Here is an 18,503-nt window from a genome sequence, read left to right as displayed (position 1 = left end):
GTCTTTTAGTGTTCACAAGCATATAGTTCCTAATGTTTCTTCCCAGCAGCATATACAACCGTTTCCTACTATGAAATAGTAGACTAATCTGAATATTAACTATCTTCCGATTTCAACACACCTCTCCTATAAACATTCCCTTCCTGGGCAGGGAGGAAGCCCAAATGAGGTGGTCCTGTGTAGTTCTTTAACTTTCTTTTTTAAGATTTGTGCAGAACATCTGATTATTTCCAGGTGTTTCAGATTTTCTCGTGGTCTCCTTGTTATTTCTCCCCTCTTTGAGCTCCTCTGGCAATGAACGTGACCATGAGGTCCAAAGCCATAAAGGATGTGTTCACCACTTCCCTCTTATGTCTGTCTCTTTATTTAACCACAAGTTCAGTGTCTTTATCCATGTTAATTCCCTGAGGTATTCACACAGCGTTTGGGTTGACTGCCTTAATTTTGACCTTCTCTAATCATTCCCTGCCAGATGGTAGTTAAAGTTTAATGGCCCCCGTAAAAATAGTTCCCTTTCTTCTTTCATCAGTCATGTGTGTTTACTTAGCTAACTGCTGGATGTTCAGAATGAACGCAAAGTGACCACCAACAAAATGAAATCAGCAAACACATTGGCTTAATACTTTTCATGGTAGCAAAAGATGTTGCCTGCCATTATCCACTCAGCCATTAGCCTTACCTTTTGTTGTCTTTCCTTTTCTGTTTTGTTAGTTTTCTTTCCTTTTTACCTCCCTTCTCAGGTTGTTGGATGGAAAGCCAGAAGACCATGGGGCCTGGCAATCATCTGTCTGCAACAATTAAAGTGTGTGGATAGGTCCGGCTGCAGTAGCGTTAAGTGCTAGAGAGATGGCATTTGGCAGAGCCGGAGAGCTTTCCTTGCCACACCCATGCGAGGTGGGTAAGCACCCTTCCTTGCGTTCAGATAAAGAAGCTGCGATGACTCTCAGTGGGCCACACAAGAGGCTGGTGTAGAAACTTGGCATTCTTGAGAAGCAAAATAAAGAAGCAGATAGATAGAACAAATTCATCTCGAGATAAATGATATGCCCTTTGTATCTTTTGTGCATCCAACTATCATTCCTGAGCCAGATGGTTCAGAAAAAGCAACTAAATAAGGATGATACAATAAGCCATTTTACGGATGAGGTAACTGAGCTGCTCTTGCCAGGACACTCACATCTCTGGAAGTATCCTGTCACTTAGATTTACATTCAACATATTAAAATATGTAGGAGCTATTTTAAAAATAAATAAAACTAACCAAACAAAAGATTATTAGCATTTTTAGAGCAAGCATTCTGGGTGACTTTATATACACACACCACTTAAAGCCTATAAAATATAGGACTCTAGGGCAGGGGTCTGCAAGCTACAGCCTGAAGGCCAAATTCAGCATACTGCCTGGTTTTGTAAATAATGTTTTATTGGAACATAGTCCCACTCATTCCTTTGCATATTGTTTATGACTGCTTTCACACTGCAATGGCATTGTTGAGTAGTTTTAACGGAGACTATATGACCTGCAAAGCCTAAAATATTTACTATCTGGCCTTTTACAGAAAATGTTTGCCAAGCCCTGCTCTAGACCTTTGCATTATGGCATTGCATGTTATTTCTACTTAAATAATTGATTTCTTTTTATGATTTAGGAATGCTATTTGGTATTGTTGCTGAACATGGCTTAAAATGACGTGGCTTTTAAATAACATTTCAAATGCAGAAGGATTCTAAAATCATCTACCAAAATGTCTATCTCAATCGTACTAACCACCTTGAAGAGTTAGGAAACTATAAGTGTTCCACAACTTCTTGGTAATTTGGGAAGCATCCGGTGACCACTATGCATTCTATAGCTGGTAGTATTTTAGAATGTGGGCAAAAGATATCCCAACTAACTATTAATCAAGGAAAAAGTCAATGTTAATATTTGGCCAGCTTTGTAATTTGAGGCAAGAACCATAATCTCTCTGGACTTCTGCTGTTTTATCCGTGAATTGACGCTGTGTGTTAAATCATCTCTAGCATCCCTTTAAGACTTCTGTTCTATTGTTCATATTCTCCCCAAAGTGTAAGTGACCTCCTCCTCCCCCAGCCCCCTCCAAAACTAAGCTTCTAGGCTCTCATGGGAATCTAGTTAGTCCCAGTTTTTAAACATCCCCTGCAGGAAGATTTTAATTCTAAGCAACTTTAACCTGAATCTCAGGGGAGTGAAGGAGAAGTGATGCTCTGAAATGAAGAGCATTAAGTTACTCTCATGCCAAATATCTTAACTATGAGTATAAAAATGGGAAACTTGGGGACTTCCCTAGTGATCCAGTGGTTAAGACTCTGTGCTTCCACTGCAGGGAGCACAGGTTCGATCCCTGGTAGGGGAACTAAGATCCCACACAGCGTGCGGCCAAAAAAAAAAAAAAGGGAAACTTGTACCCTTGTGGACCTGAGGAAGTGTATCCAGACACAGGACCAATAAGGCATCAACTTTCCACAAAGATTTTGAATGGAGACTTCAGAAATTTAACTGATGACTTAAAAGATTCTTTTTATGTTAAAAGAAGTAAGGCCATGTTGTAGAGTAGCATGCAAAAATCAGCAAGAATTTTCAAAGTAAAGTACAACCCTTCAAAGATATTTTGCTCATGAGGCAGGAGCTTTAGATTTTACACCCAGAACCCTTCTCTCACCTTGTCCCCTCACACAGAGAGCTTGGTCACTGGGGAGCTGCAAAGGAGAAGTTGGAGAGGCATTGTCTTATGGAAAGTAAATGCTCATCTTCCAGGGTGAAGAAGAGCACTCATGCCTTTGAGTCACTGTACCAGAATTTATAATCAGACTCATTACTGTGTCTCAAAACTTCTAACTAGCTCCGAGAAGTTTATTCCAACAATAATGTGCGTAAGTGAACATTCAGAGTGGCCCATAATTATAAATTCCCAGGAGCGTGTGTATCTTTTCCTGATGTTTCAATAAATTACTGTGGGCAGAATTCAAGCATCATACATCAACCAAATTATCTCTAAGCTCCCTTCCAAGCAAGGGAGGCAGTGGTAGGAGGTGAGGAATGAAGTAGGAATAAACCAGGAGGCTCTGCCACTAATTCACGGTGTAAACTTAGCCAAGTACAATAACTTTGGGCTGTGGTTTCTTTCTCTTTTTTTAATTGAAGTATAGTTGATTTACAATGTTGTGTTAGTTTCTGGTGTACAACAAAGTGATTCAAATATACTATAAATATTTTTTTTCATTTTCAAATTCTTCTCCATTATAGGTTATTACAAGGTACTGAACAAGATCTTATTACAAGATACTGTTCCCTGTGCTATACAGTAAGTCCTTGTTGTTTATCTACTTTATATGTAGTAGTGTGTATCTGTTAAGCCCAAACTCCTAATTTATCCCTCCCCCTCCTTTCCCCTTTGGTAACCATAAGTTTGTTTTCTATGTCTGTAAGTCTGTTTCTGTTTTATAAATAAATTCATTTGTATCATCTTTAGATTCCACATAAAACTGATATCATGATATTTATCTTTCTCTGTCTGACTTACTTTGTTTAGTATGATAATCTCTAGGTCCATCCATGTTGCTGCAAATGGCATTATTTCATTCTTTTTTATGTGGGCCGTGGTTTCTTAATCTGGGAATGAGAGGTTGGAACTAGAGGCAGGCCCACATGGGCCAGATATGAAATTCTTAGTAAATTATAACTGCTGTGAAAATGTTGTTTGTATAATCTTCAATTCACTATCCTCTATCTGGCAGTTACGAAAACTTAACAGTATTTTCTTTATTTCCTAAATACGAGTGAAAATTACTATTATTTTATACTTACTCCTAATCCCTTAATTAATAAATATAGTAATAAACACCATGAACAATGCGGGTACCAGAAAAATAATTTGGAACATAAGAAGTGGAAAAAAAGATGATTACAGATCTAAAGGAGCTGCCATAATGAAACTCAACAACAAAAAAGCTTAAGAAATAAGGAAGTTGATTTCTCTCTCAGGTAACAGTCACAGGTGGGTGCACGGCTCTGTTTGGAGACTGTGGCTGATGACAGCTCTCCCTCTGCCACATGTGGCTGCCAAGGCCCTATTGGTTGTTGCCATTCCAGCCACCAGGAAGTCCAGAGCCAGGAATCTGTGAGAGGCAAGTTGCTCACCTCACTTCTGCCCACCTTCCATTGGCAAGAGTTTAGTCCCACACCCAGTGGCTGCAAGGGGGACTGGGAAATGGGAAGTCTCACCCTAGCCACAGCTCCATTATTATGGAAGAAGAGGAGGACAGAGAATCCCTTAGGATCATTGGAATGAAAGGAGGCTGAAGAGGCAGGCTAGCCAGTTACTCAATGTATAAAAGGTATATATTTATAGAATTTTAAAATATTTTAATATTTCATATTTGATATATGAAATACCTAGATATGGATAAAAATTCTAACAATAAAACAAATTAGTGATACTTACCCAAGCTTTAACAGCTCTTAGAATGTGTATCGTGGAAGACCTCCAAGTCTCTCTCCTCTCTTACCAGGGGGAACACACTCCTGAATTTAGCGTGAAGTCTTCCCTTCTGTGTTTTTTTAAATTTTACTACATTTTTAAATCAGTAAAGAATATTTCTGTGTTCCTTTAACTTTACATAGAGTGGTGATACAGAGCCACTAGCCACTGTGTAGTCATATGGATACTTAAATTTAAATTAATTAATTAAATTAATTAGAATTAATCACATACAATTTAATTTTAATTCCACAGTCACACTAGCCACATTTCAAGTGCTGAGTAGCCACACATGGCTAGTGGCTAGCATATTGGAGGGCACAGTCATCATCGTAGAAATTTCTACTGGACAATGTTGCTCTAAAGTATATATGCAGCAGTGGAGTTGCTGAGTTGTAGGGTATATACATAGCCTCAGTTTTAATAGACATTGCCAAATTGCTTTCCACATCAGTCAAGAGTCTTAGTTATAAGCAACAGAAAGCCATTATGGGTCATTTAAACAAGAAAAATAATTTTTCAAAGAATGTCAGATAGCTTACAGAATCTCAGGAAGGGCTTGAGAACCAACCTGAAGATAAACTACCTAACATCACACCATGGAATTGATCTAATAAGGACAATGCTGCTCTGCTTAAAGGCACAGGTACTGCCCCTTTTATTTCCAAATGACACCTGCTCGATGCTTGTGCTATTTCTAGGACTGTACTCATTGCCGACTCCAGAAATTGTACAGAGGTGCTGTCTCTGCTGCCACCTTCACGACAGGGGTTCCGCTTGGTCCCTACTTTTTTTTTTTTTTTTTGATAAAAAAGCTTTTTTGAAATATAATTCACATACTATATAATTCACCTTTTTTTTTTTTTTTTCTTGTGGTACACGGGCCTCTCACTGTTGTGGCCTCTTCTGTTGTGGAACACAGGCTCCGGACGCGCAGGCTCAGCGGCCATGGCTTACGGGCCTAGCCGCTCCGCGGCATGTGGGATCTTCCCGGACCAGGGCACGAACCCGTGTCCCCTGCATCGGCAGGCGGACTCTCAACCACTGCGGCACCAGGGAAGCCCACACCCATTTTTTTTTTTTTTAACATCCTCATTGGAGTATAATTGCTTTACAATGGTGTGTTAGTTTCTGCTTTATAACAAAGTGAATCAGTTATTCATACACATATATCCCCATATCTCTTCCCTCTTGCGTCTCCCTCCCTCCCACCCTCCCTATCCCACCCCTCTAGGTGGTCACAAAGCACCAAGCTGATCTCCTTGTGCTATGCAGCTGCTTCCCACTAGCTATCTATTTTACATTTGATAGTATATATATGTCCATGCCACTCTCTCACTTTGTCACAGCTTACCCTTCCCCCTCCCCGTATCCTCAAGTCCATTCTCTAGTAGGTCTGCGCCTTTATTCCCGTCTTGCCCCTAGGTTCTTCATGACCATTTTTTTTTGGTTTTTAGATTCCATATATATGTGTTAGCATACGGTATTTGTTTTTCTCTTTCTGACTTACTTCACTCTGTATGACAGACTCTACGTCCATCCACCTCAGTACAAATAACTCAATTTCGTTTCTTTTTATGGCTGAGTAATATTCCATTGTATATATGTGCCACATCTTCTTTATCCATTCATCTGTTGATGGACACTTAGGTTGCTTCCATGTCCTGGCTATTGTAAATAGAGCTGCAGTGAACATTGTGGTACATGACTCTTTTTTTTTTTTTTTTTAAAGAAGATGTTGGGGGTAGGAGTTTATTAATTAATTTATTTATTTTTGCTGTGACGGGTCTTCGTTTCTGTGCGAGGGCTTTCTCTAGTTGTGGCAAGCGGGGGCCACTCTTCATCGCAGTGCGCGGGCCTCTCACTATTGCAGCCTCTCTTGTTGCGGAGCACAGGCTCCAGACGCGCAGGCTCAGTAGTTGTGGCTCACGGGCCTAGTTGCTCCGTGGCATGTGGGATCCTCCCAGAACAGGGCTCGAACCCATGTCCCCTGCATTAGCAGGCAGATTCTCAACAACTGTGCCACCAGGGAAGCCCACATGACTCTTTGAATAATGGTTTTCTCAGAGTATATGCCCAGTAGTGGGATTGCTGGGTCATATGGTAGTTCTGTTTGTAGTTTTTTAAGGAACCTCCATACTGTTCTCCATAGTGGCTGTATCAATTTACATTCCCACCAACAGTGCAAGAGGGTTCCCTTTTCTCCACACCCTCTCCAGCATTTATTGTTAGTAGATTTTTTGATGATGGCCATTCTGTTGGTCCCTACTTTTTAACGTCATTTTCAGATTCAAAGTTTGGAGCTGATGTATCTGTTTGGCAGACTGGATCAGACACTTGCATCCCATCTTTACAGAAGGTGAAGAAGGCAAGTGTCTTGTAATTTTTCATTTCTGGGAGATGTGCAGATTTTCAGACTTACTATTACCTAGTTGGTCTCCAAAGTGGATATAAAAATTTTAATTCCTACGAAGGCAAGGGACAGTTCCCATTTCTCCACAAAGTTTCCAGCATGTGGTATCATCTAGCATTTTAATGTTTGCCAAACTAATAGTTGTGCAAAGATATCTCAATGTGATTTTAATTTTCATTCTTTTGATTAGTGGTAAAGCTGAGCATCTCTTAATGTGTTTCAGAATCATTAGAGTTTGTTCTGTAAACTGCCTATTCATATCCTTTGCCCAATTTTTAAGTTGGAATTTTGGCCTTTTTCTTATTGATATTAATAACTTCTTCTTATATATTTGTTTTTTTAAGTTCTAGGCATTAAATATCTCTTCCCAGGTGGTAGATTGTCTTTTCAGTTAAAAACAAAGTCTTATTATAGAAATCTTCAAGCAGATACAAAGTAGAATGATATAATGAATCCCAGTGTACCCATCACTGAGCTCATCAGTTTTGTTTCAGCTACATCACCACCCTGCACTCCCCACAGGTTATTTAGAGGAAAATTCTCAGATATCGTATTACTTCCTGCATAGAATCTCTGAAGAAAAGAACTCTTTGTAAAACCAGATCCATAATGCCCTCATCAACCTAATAATATGTAGAAAATATTGTCCTAGTATCAGAATTCTCCAGTGAGTGTTCAAATTTCCCCAATTGCTTTATAAATGTTTCCAGTTTGTTTGGGTCAATTTCCAAATAACCAATTACAATCAATATCCAATAGTCAATATTCAGTAAGTGTTAAAATTGGTTGATATGCCTCAAGTACATTTTAATCTGTAGTTTACTCCTCCTTTCCATACTTCTCTCTTTCTCTTTCTCTCTCTCCCTCTCTCTTTCTCTTTCTCTTTCTCTTTCTCTTTCTCTTTCTCTCTCTCTTTCCCCCTCTCTCCCTCTTTCTTCTCACCCCACCTTTTGGAAATGTTTTTGTTGTTGTTGAAGAAGTCAGGTTTTGGTCATATAGGCTTCGTAAGGTTGGATTTTTGCTGTTTGAATGTCTGTGGTACAGTGTAACATATTCCTCTGTCCCTTATATTTTCTATAAATTGGTAGTGATAGTGAGACACTTGAATGGACTCAACTGTTTTGTGGCAAGATTACTTCACTGTTGGTGTAGTCTAATTCCATCAAGAAGTACATAACATCTAGCTGTCTCTCTTTTTGAGATGCTAGCAGCCATTGGTGATCATTGCCCAGGTCCATTAATTCAAAACGGAATGGAAAATAGTGATATTCTAATGATACCAGTCCATCTTCTTTTGTTAGTTGAAATACTTCTATTGAAAAACAAAACACAGAACAGAAAAACTTCCCCTTATGAACTGTTGATATCTTGAGGTACAGTTCAAATGGAAAAGGCAATATAAATGCTAATTTCCCTGTAACAGTTTTCAATATAAGTTAGTTCCCTAGAATCTTACAAAGGGGAAGAGGTTGTGGACTCCAAATATTGTTTTCCACTGAACAGACCAAAGATCCTTGGGGAAATAGCTGTCTCCTGATTGGAACAGGAAATGTACAGGATGAGTCTACATATCACAACTGAAAGTGAGGAAGCTATAGAGTTAGAGTTGCATCAACAGTTCTCAGGAGCCAACTTGAAAGGTTTCCACTGACCAAAGACAGGGTAATATGAGCATTCAGAAGAATAATCATTAAATGTTTAAAACACAACTTATATGTAAAAATTCACATCACAATGACACCAGACAAAACACTCTTTTTATATTTCTAATGGCATTCTTTTTTGACCAGATTTTTTTTTAACCTGAATCTAGTCAGAATCATTTGCATTTTTCTAATTATAACTTCCAGACTCCTGCCTGTTTAACTCCACCACTAGAGATGAATGAGACTTCTCTTTCTAGATCCTATCTGAAATATCCCAACCAAAGGCTCTGATTAGCCATGGTGAAGTATTATTCCCACTCTTCAAGCCAATCACAGTGGCCAAAGAGATGAAGAAATTATGATTGGTCAAGTTTTGGCAGGTGGAGTAAGGTAGGGGAAAGGCTGTTACCATAAGGGAAAGTAGAGAACAAAAAATAATAACAAAGAGGAAGAGGCGGAGGAGAAGAAGAGGAGGTCTGTTCTGAACGCACAGTTTACCTATAGCTCCATCCTTAAATAATGTGTTTAACTCACAGCCAAGAATCTTATTCAAACGTTCCTAACCAAAAACACTTGACCCTGAGTGATGATAGACTAGGCTCTGGTTCACAAGTCAACATACAGGTGCCCATCTTTAAATGAGTCTGGCCAGCTATCTCTTAACACAAACCTATTATAACTCTGTGTTCCAGTGGGGACTATTCCTGTTGGGTGGTACAAGATACAAAAAGGTTACACAATTGCATGATTTTGTCTGACTTGATCGTGACATTTATGTGATTGCTTCTTGACAATGACCAGGGCCAGAGTCCCTCCAATAAATTAATTTCCCTTTATACCATCCTTAATCATTCTCTTCAGAGGCTCATGTACTTCAGAATTTACTTGTATTAATTCACCTCCATAAATTTTTTTTCTTTAGCTTCCCATTCATTGTGCTTCTTAAAGTCAATTTTCTCATCAGAACTTCTGCAGTTGCCAAAGTACAGAGATGAATGTCAGAATGTCAAGGGTTTTTTAATGAATTCTGACAAGACAGAAAAGGTCAAAGCAGATTTCTTCAACATGTTCAAATGTGGTCCTGATTATAAAGGTTTTTATGAGTATTTAGGCTATTCCTTAAAATGACTGCAGTGTTCTGCTATACTTGATGGGTTAAATTTTGCCTGGAACGGTCCTCTGTCTGTGGCCCCCACCTTCTGCCCTGATCACCTCCCCATCCTTCCGCTGTTGGATGAGGTATTCTCTTGCAAGAAGTCTTTCCAGGACCCCCAAGATATAGCCAATTGCCACTTCTAATACCTTCTTCATGCTCAGAGTTTACCTCTATTATAGCACTGTAGTGTAATTACACTAGATTGTAATTACCTGTTAATTTGTACATCTCTGCGCCTCTTCACTGTAAGACCAGCTTCCTGGGGGCAAAGACTGAACCTAGACTCAGGCACCCCAGAGACTAGCACAGCTTCTACAAAAAGTATCTGCTATGCATTTGTAAGATGAAGGGACATTCTTCAAAACAATTGCCCTGTACTCTGTAAAAGTATCAAGGTCATTGAAAGACTGAGAAACTGTCCCAGATTGGAAGAGATTGAAAAGGCATGACTCTGATCCTGTATTGGATCCTGGACCAGAAAAGGAACATTAATGGGACAATTGGCAAAATTTGAATAAGGCCAGTAGGTTAGTGAATAGTATTTGATAAATATTGATTTCCTGGTTTTGATCACTGTACTGTGGTTTTGTAAGATAACATTTGAGAAGCTGCATGAAGGGCATATGAAAGTTCTTTGACGTGTGCAGTCCTTTTTGTAAGCCTGAAATTATTTCAAAATGGAGAGTTTTTTTAATTTTTAATAGGAAAAAACAAGCATATGTTGACTCAGGGATAAAATGGAAGGCAGGAAGGGAGGGAGGGAGGGAAGGAAAGAGAGTAGGAGAAAAGAAAGAATGAAAGCTTAAAAGCTAGCTGGCTTTTGGAAGTACAGCTAGGATGATAAAAGGATAAATTTGAGAGCTTTTATAACCATAGGCACCTCAAACACCAAATTATTACCAAATTCTTAGTTTAATTAGGAAATGCTGTTCACGACCACAACCTTATGTAATCCTTTCTTTGCTGTTTACTCTTGAGCTTGGTTCCATCTGCTTTCAGATTATTCAGTTAGATTTAGCAAGCACTCCCTGAGTGCCTGCTATGTGCCGGGCACAGTGACGAGCACTGAGGGTAGATGCCAACGTGGTAAGATATGTTCCTCGTCTTCTCGATCCACAGGCGAAACCAAAGCAAAAGGCAGACAAAGAATGGCGATACAGGGAGAAACGTGCAACTGTTCCCCAAATACCAAATTGAGGCAAGACTTTGAGGGCGTCATGCTAAGTAAAATAAGTCAGATAAATACAGTATGAGCTCACTTATATGTGGAATTTTTTTAAAAAAACTTATAGATACTACAGAGAATAGATTGGTGGTTGCCAGAGTGCCAGAGGCAGGGGTGGGGGGTGGCGAAATCAGTGAATGGGGTCAAAAGGTACAAACTTCCAGTTATAAGATCAGTAAGTCCTGGGGATGCAATGTACAGCGTGGTAACTATAGCTAATAATACTGTACTGTTTATTTGAAAGTTACTAAGAAAGTAGATCTAAAAAGTTCTCATTTTCTCATCAATGTGTGGTGACAGATGTAACTAGACGTATTGCGAGCACTTCACAACATATACAAATATCAAAACATTATGTTATACACCTGAAACTAATATAATATTATATGTCAATTATATCTCAGTTAAAAAAAAGAGGCAGCCCGGAAAAGTGCTTACTTTCCTGGGAGGACTGAGGCTTCCCAGAAGAGGGGATGTGCAAACTGGGTTTTGGGAATAAATCAGGATTTACCGGTAGCAAAACTGGGGAGAACATTCCAGGCACACTATGTATAAGATCTCAGAGGTGGGAAACAGCAAAGGGAGTTCAGCACAGCTAAAATAAAAAGCATTCACAGAAGAATGGATTCCTTTTTCACAGCTTTATTGGGATATAATTCACATCTCATAAAATTCACCCATTTAAAGGGTACACTTCAGTGATTTTTAGTATAGTCACAAAGTTGTACAACCATCATCACTGTCTAATTTTAGGATATTTCATCAGCCCCCAAATGAAATACCATGTCCATTAGCAGTCACTCCCCATGCCCCACCCCCAGCCCTAAGCAACCACTAATCTATTTTCTACCTCCACAGATTTGCCTATTCTGGACATTTCACATTAAGGAATCCTACAGTATACGGTCTTTTGTGATTCTTTCATTTAGCATAACGTGTTCAAGGTTCATCCATTTTGTAGCATGGGTCAGTACTTTATTCCTTTTCATTGCCAAATAATATTCCAGTGTGTGGATACGTCTCATTTTGTTTATGGACATCTGGGTTGTTCCCACTTTTTGGCATTATTAAGAATGCCTCTATAAGCACTAGTATTTTTATCTGGGCATAAGTTCTCATTTCTCTTGGATATATATTTAGAAGTTGAATTGCTGGGTTTCATGGTAACTCTGTTTACCTTTTGAGGAATTGTCCAACTGTCTTCCAAAGTGACTGCACCATTTTACATTCCCACCAGCAATATACGAGGGTTCCAATTTCTCCACAATTCCACACTTCTTACTGTCTATCTTTTTTATCATAACCATCCTAGTGGGAGTGAAGTGGTGTATTAGCTTATCAGGGCTGCTATAACAAATTAGCACAAACTGGGTGCAGTAAGTCTCCTATGTATGGACGAGTTCCGTTCCGAGAGCACATTCGTTAGTCCATTATTCGTTAAGTCCAACAAAGTTAGCTTAGGTGCCCAACAAACACAGTCGGCTGTAATAGGTTTATAATACTTTTCATACAAATAATACATAAAAAACAAACACAAAAAATAAAACATTTTTAATCTTACAGTACAGTACCTTGAAAAGTGCAGTAGTACAGTACAACAGCTGGCATACAGGGGCTGGCATCGAGTGAACAGGCAAGAAGACCTACTGACTGGAGGAGGGAGAGGAGGTGGGAGATGGTAGAGCTGAAGGATCATCAACAATAGGAGACGGAGGGCAAGCTGCAATTTCACTCATGCTTGACATTCATGACACAGGTTCTGATTCCTTGCTGGAACCAGATGCACGTTCGCATCTTTGAAAGTTCCCCATGTGAAGGTTCATATGTAGGGCACTTACTATAATTTAAAACAGGAGAAATTTATTCTTTCACAGTTCTGAGGTTGTGATAAGGAAAAGAATGAACAAACAAAGATTATATTCAGGAAGGAGTATCACTAAAGATGAGAATAATTAGCTAGAAGGAGGAAGTCTAAAATGACTCTTGGGATTCTTAGGGCAGTGAAACTGCTCTGTATGATACTGTAATGGTGGATACATGCCATTATACATTTGTCCAAACCCATGGAATGTACACCACGAAGAATGAGCCCTGATGTAAACTATGGACTTTAGATGATAATGCAATGTAGTGTCAATGTAACAAATTTCTACTTTGGTGCAGGGTACTGATAGTGAAGGAGGCTATGAGTGTGGAGCGGGGGAGAAGGGGAATGGGTAATATTGGAACTCATAATTTTGCTATGAACACAAAACTGCTCCAAAAAATAAAGTTTATTTAAAATGAAAAAACTGTTTAAATAATAATAATAAAATGACTCGTATTTGAGACTGGAGTGACTAGATACATGCTGTGACCCAATTTGGGCCAATCAGGGTCTTGCCTCCTGGAATTTGAACCTTGAAAAAGCAGTGAGCAAAGCAGTGAGGGCTGACCTACACTTCCGCCATGCCTCAAAGAAACTGGCCTCCTACTTAGAACCCAGAGCTGCCCCAGTTTTTCATCCAGACAGAGCCTGGGCCAGGATTAGGGTGAGGGGGTGAAGTAAGTGAGGCACTGACCTGGAGCACAAAATTTAAGAGGTGCTCCAAAAAACTCAGTAGTCAATATAAATAATAATTTAATGCAATATTTTTAAAAAATCAAAATTCATGCAAATTTCCATGATGAACAAAATACCAAAATCTTAAAGATAGGATCAGTGTTACTGATTTTTTCTTCTGCCTCAGGCTTCAATATGGCTTGAAATGGCACTACAGGGTCCTGGTGGTTCACATTTTCCTTTTTTTCCATAAGCCAATCCCTATCTCTCCAGTAATTCCTCCTTTCTGTAAGTTAACCAGAAAATGTCTCCTTTACTCACAACCCAAAACCAACTGAGATGGACTCTGACATTATAAGTAAATGTGACTGCCTGCTAATTCCTTGGCTACACGGATTCCAACTTACAATTCCAATTGATTGGCCTTCTATTGGACAGAGCCTATGTCATCCTAATGCAAAGCTAAATCTCACTTGACCTAAAGACTATTTGAAATCAGGAATAAAAAGCCACCAGCTGAGAAAGACTCTCAATAATTATGCTGAGTGAAAGAATTCAGACAAAAATGAGCACACACTGTTTGGTTCCATTTATATAAAACTCCAGAAAATACAAACTAATCAGTAGTGACAGAAAGGCAGATCAGTGGTTGCTTGAGGGGAGGGGGTGAGGGTGGGCAGGGAGGGATTACAAAGGACATCAAGGGAACTTTGGAGCATGATGGATGTGTTCACTGTCTTGAAGGTGGTGTTGCATTCAGGTGTATACATATGTCAAAACCTACCAGAGTATACACTTTAAATATCTGCAGTTTATTGTACGTCAATTATACCTCAGTAAAGATGTTTTCAAAAAGCCACCAATTGGCCTTTAGACTTTGCAACTTTACTATAAAATAATTTTTACCTTTTGAAATTTTAAAAGTTTTGCTTGAATATTACATAAAATGTTTTAAATTGATGTTTCAGATGTTTGATATATTTGGCTTTTTCCATTTCTTCCTTTCTCTATACAGAAGTGGATTTATTCAGATAATTAGAAATTGTTCCAAGAGAATGTTTCCCTAAGGTTGCAATGGAATAGTAATTTAGTCTCTGAAGTGCATAACATCCCAACTGAGAGTGTGTGAAAAGTATACCGAATGTGCTGACTTCCTATTCAAAACCTCCTGTGTGCAGATGATTCTCAACTTCTGAACAGATTGTCTGCCCAAGATTTTTGCTCATTTCTAAGCTGTGTACTTCTCTCTTGGATCATACTTTCTCAGAGGAAAGATGTTGTACAAGCTAGATGCATCCGTAGGCACATTCCCCAAATCCTATTTGAGTTTAGCCACAAATCCAATCTTGAAAGTACAAAGGAATAAAAAATTTTTCTTGAAAAATAATTACTAGTGAAGAAGATAACATTTAATTATAATAAGGCTTTTTTCCCTTAATTTAACTTCAAAACTTGCCCTTGAAAGGAAGTACTTGTATACAGAAGTTGGAGGGATGGTCAATGGAGACTTCAGTGGAAATTCTGAAGGAAACGTCTAGACCCTTCCAAGGGCTTTAGAGACTAATAGGGGCCTATCATTTCTAAATCCAATTTCCTCATTAAATTAGGTAGGAACAGTTGATAAAAATGATTTTCCATAGTCACAATTCATTATTCTGCCTTGCTTTAGGTCTCATGGCCAGAGGTTCCTTTCCCTGGAATTTGGGGTACATAATGCTTCAGATCCTGACTGCTCTTTCTAGCCCACTTAATCAAATATAACATCCAAACCATAGGGCTTCCCTGGTGCCGCAGTGGTTGAGAGTCCGCCTGCCGATGCATGGGACACGGGTTCATGCCCTCGTCTGGGAAGATCCCACATGCTGCGGAGCGGCTAGGCCCGTGAGCCATGGCCACTGAGCCTGCGCGTCCGGAACCTGTGCTCCGCAACGGGAGAGGCCACAACAGTGAGAGGCCCGCGTACCGCAAAAAAAAAAAAGAAAAAAAAAAATCCAAACCATGGTAAAGAAAGAGGGCTGTCTCTTCTCATTTTTCCTTGCCCCTTCATTCTCCCAGCCCTAGTTTCCCTTGTATAATCCCAGCATAATCTGTATGATTTCTTAAAAGATTTTGCAGAAATCAGTGGGTTTCTTTCTTATAAATGAATGAATTTCTTTTTTCATTGTTTCACTTTGTATTTATTTTAAAGTGCTCAAGGAATTCTTAATCTGAAAACTAATGTTTTAATCTAAAAATGTTCAAAGATCTCTTCAAAGCCCAGGTTTGATCGTGGGACAAATGAAATAATAAATACACTTTGATTTATAATCAATGTAATCGATTTATAATGTAATTGGAATTCTGCAGCAGAAACTCCCCCACTCCCAGTTTAACTTTTTAATAAGACACTTCCATACTTTAAAAGTCAAATCAGAGACTTCAGAAAACTGGAGATAAAAGGGAAAAAAGCCTAGCTCAGAAACAGAGTGAAAACCTTTATTTAAAAACAAAGAAAAAAGATAAAGAGAAATAAATTTTAAAATTAAGATAAAGAAAATTTTAAATAAAGAAAGCAAAAAAAAAAAAACCAATGATGACATTTACAAACAAATACATGCAGTTCATCCAAATCTTGCTGTTTTCAAGCATTACATATGTAAAGTACTTAGGAATGGCTTCCAGCTCACCGAAGGGAGAGTGCTTCTCTACATGCCAAATTACAACACTAAGGCAGATTGAGGGAGAAATATAATCAACCATTTGTTGATTATTTTTTTAATCATGTCCTCAAGCACCTACAGATGTAAGGAAGCATGAGGCCCCAGACTGGAGCTGTTTGCAAACAGCAGGATTGCCTGGCCCAAGAAACAGCGCTTGCTGTGTGCTGAAAACCATCCCTACACAACCGTGTTTGGTTAGCACCTATGCCCTGCTGAAATTGGCATAGCACATTCTCTGTGGGCATGCTGCCAGCCTAACAGATGGGCATGAATGTAGCCCTGCCAAAGAACCAGTGTGTGCAGTGAGCTCACAACTGTGGTTAGATTCCTTTCCAAGGATGTTGCATCTACTTAAGCTGCCCAGCAAAAAAATTTATGACTTACGTGTCTTCAGATGGCATTAATGAATATGTAAATAATTCTCCAAATCAGTGGCTCTCAAAATGTGGTTCCCTGGACCAGCAGCATTGGCACCATTGGGAAGATGGCTAGATCTACTGATTCTCAGGCCCCACCCCAGACCTACTGAATCAGATACTCTGGGGGTGAGAACCAGCGAGCTGTGGTTTAACAAGCTCTCTAGGTGATCCTAGTGCAGCTCAAGTTTGAAAGCCACTGCTCTAAACAATGTTCTCAAATGTTCAGATGACTTGAGAAATTTTTTAAAAGACTGATGCCTACGTCTCAGGCCCAGAGATTCTGATTTAATTGGTATAGGGTACAGCCTGTGCCGCAAGAGTTTTAAAAATCTCCTCACTTGATTCTAAGGGACAGCAAGTTTGAGAAGCCCTGTTCTAACTACCTGGGATATGTGGAGAGGGCTTTGAGGAGAAATACTTAAGACCTTCTCAAATGCAGATAAGTCTTTATTGGAAGAACATTTGTATAGATCTTTGCATAAATAATTCTTTGGTTGATTGCTTTCAGTTCTTGGCTAAGATAGAGTTTATGTAATCTGGATTTTTGCAAATTCCTGTGTGCTCTGTGAGTCACTTACCTTCAAGATCACCCTCTCGTGCAGCACCGTATTGAAGTTTACTTCCAGTTTCAATGTGCTTTTTTTTTTAACATTTTAACCATTTTTTAAAATTGAAGTATAGTTAAATTACAATGTTGTGTTAGTTTCAGGTGTACAGCAAAGGGATTCAGTTATACATATATTCAGTTATATATATTTTCAGATTCTTTTCCACTATAGGTTATTACAAGATGTTGAATATGGTTCTCTGTGCTTCCAGTAGGCCCTTGTTGTTTATCTGTTTTACATGTAGTAGTGTGTATATGTTAATCCCAAACTCCTAATTTATCTCTCCCCCCACCTGTGTGTTCTTTTAATCTCAATGAACTCAACATCTTCTAATGTAATATCCCAAAACTCTATTCTACTGGTATCTCACTCCTCTGTGTCTCTTAAATACTGAAACCTTGCCTTCTTCCAAGCCAGGAAAAAATCTAATTTCAGAAAATTAAAACTTCAGATGGTCTAAATTGAGATAATAAAAAGAGGGAAAAAAAGCTCCTTTAAGCCGCAAACTTACCCAGCACATTTAGTATTGAAGTATTCAACAAAGAAGGCAAGAGCAAGAAAACTTGAAATACCCATTAATTTGCTGTGCTTTCACTACCAGTGTCACATCAAGGCACCCGTAGACATGATAATATTTGCACATTCCACTGGAGTGAATGGGAGAGGTTACTGCCAACTAGCCAGTCTGAGGGCAAGAGATCAGGATCTCACACAGACCAACTTCACTGCTGGGAAGCTCTGAATCAATGAAAACTCAGATTCAAGGATGAAATCAATATAATTCTTTGGAAAATGAGACTTATCCAACAAATATTTGGTTTCCCTTCCATTTTTCAGCAACTAATCTGTTGTAAGATGATAGTGATGGCCCTTTGCACCACTCGGGACTCTGTTGAAGTCTATTTAACACTGAAAAGAAAAAATGTTAAGGGGAGAAGTTAAGTGATGGGATTTTTTTCCTGTGGTGGAATCTCAATTTGGGCAAGTAACTTAATTGTGTTTTACCTCAATTTCCCTACCTATAAAATGGAGGAATGATAGCATCTATCTCATAGGGTTGTTATGAAAATTAAGTGAGCTCATTAATGTATGGAAGCACATAGTAAGTCGTGATTAAGTGGTCACTATTCTTATTAACAATAGTTACATCTAACGATGCTGTTGTGTGGACCTATTCTTAGCGCTGGGCCTCATTTCCCTTGTCTCGGTCTCCCCTGGCCCCAACAGATGGACCTACTGAATGAGTGGCCATTCAGCGATCCTAACGGATGAACAGAACAGGGCACAGCAACAAAC

General features: G+C 39.0%; 1 long non-coding RNA gene across 1 annotated transcript; it reads left to right on the top strand.

Moving 5' to 3' along the window:
* Positions 1 to 747: 747 nt before the first annotated feature.
* On the top strand, positions 748 to 10,860 carry LOC125965077 (uncharacterized). Its single transcript, XR_007478576.1, has 3 exons — positions 748 to 894; positions 3,266 to 3,323; positions 10,834 to 10,860. It is a non-coding gene; the product is annotated as an uncharacterized LOC125965077 (long non-coding RNA).
* Positions 10,861 to 18,503: the final 7,643 nt, after the last annotated feature.

The sequence above is a fragment of the Orcinus orca genome, chromosome 7 (assembly GCF_937001465.1).
Source record: "Orcinus orca chromosome 7, mOrcOrc1.1, whole genome shotgun sequence".
NCBI classification, from domain to species: Eukaryota; Metazoa; Chordata; class Mammalia; order Artiodactyla; family Delphinidae; genus Orcinus; species Orcinus orca.
This window is presented reverse-complemented; position numbering and strand designations above follow the sequence as displayed.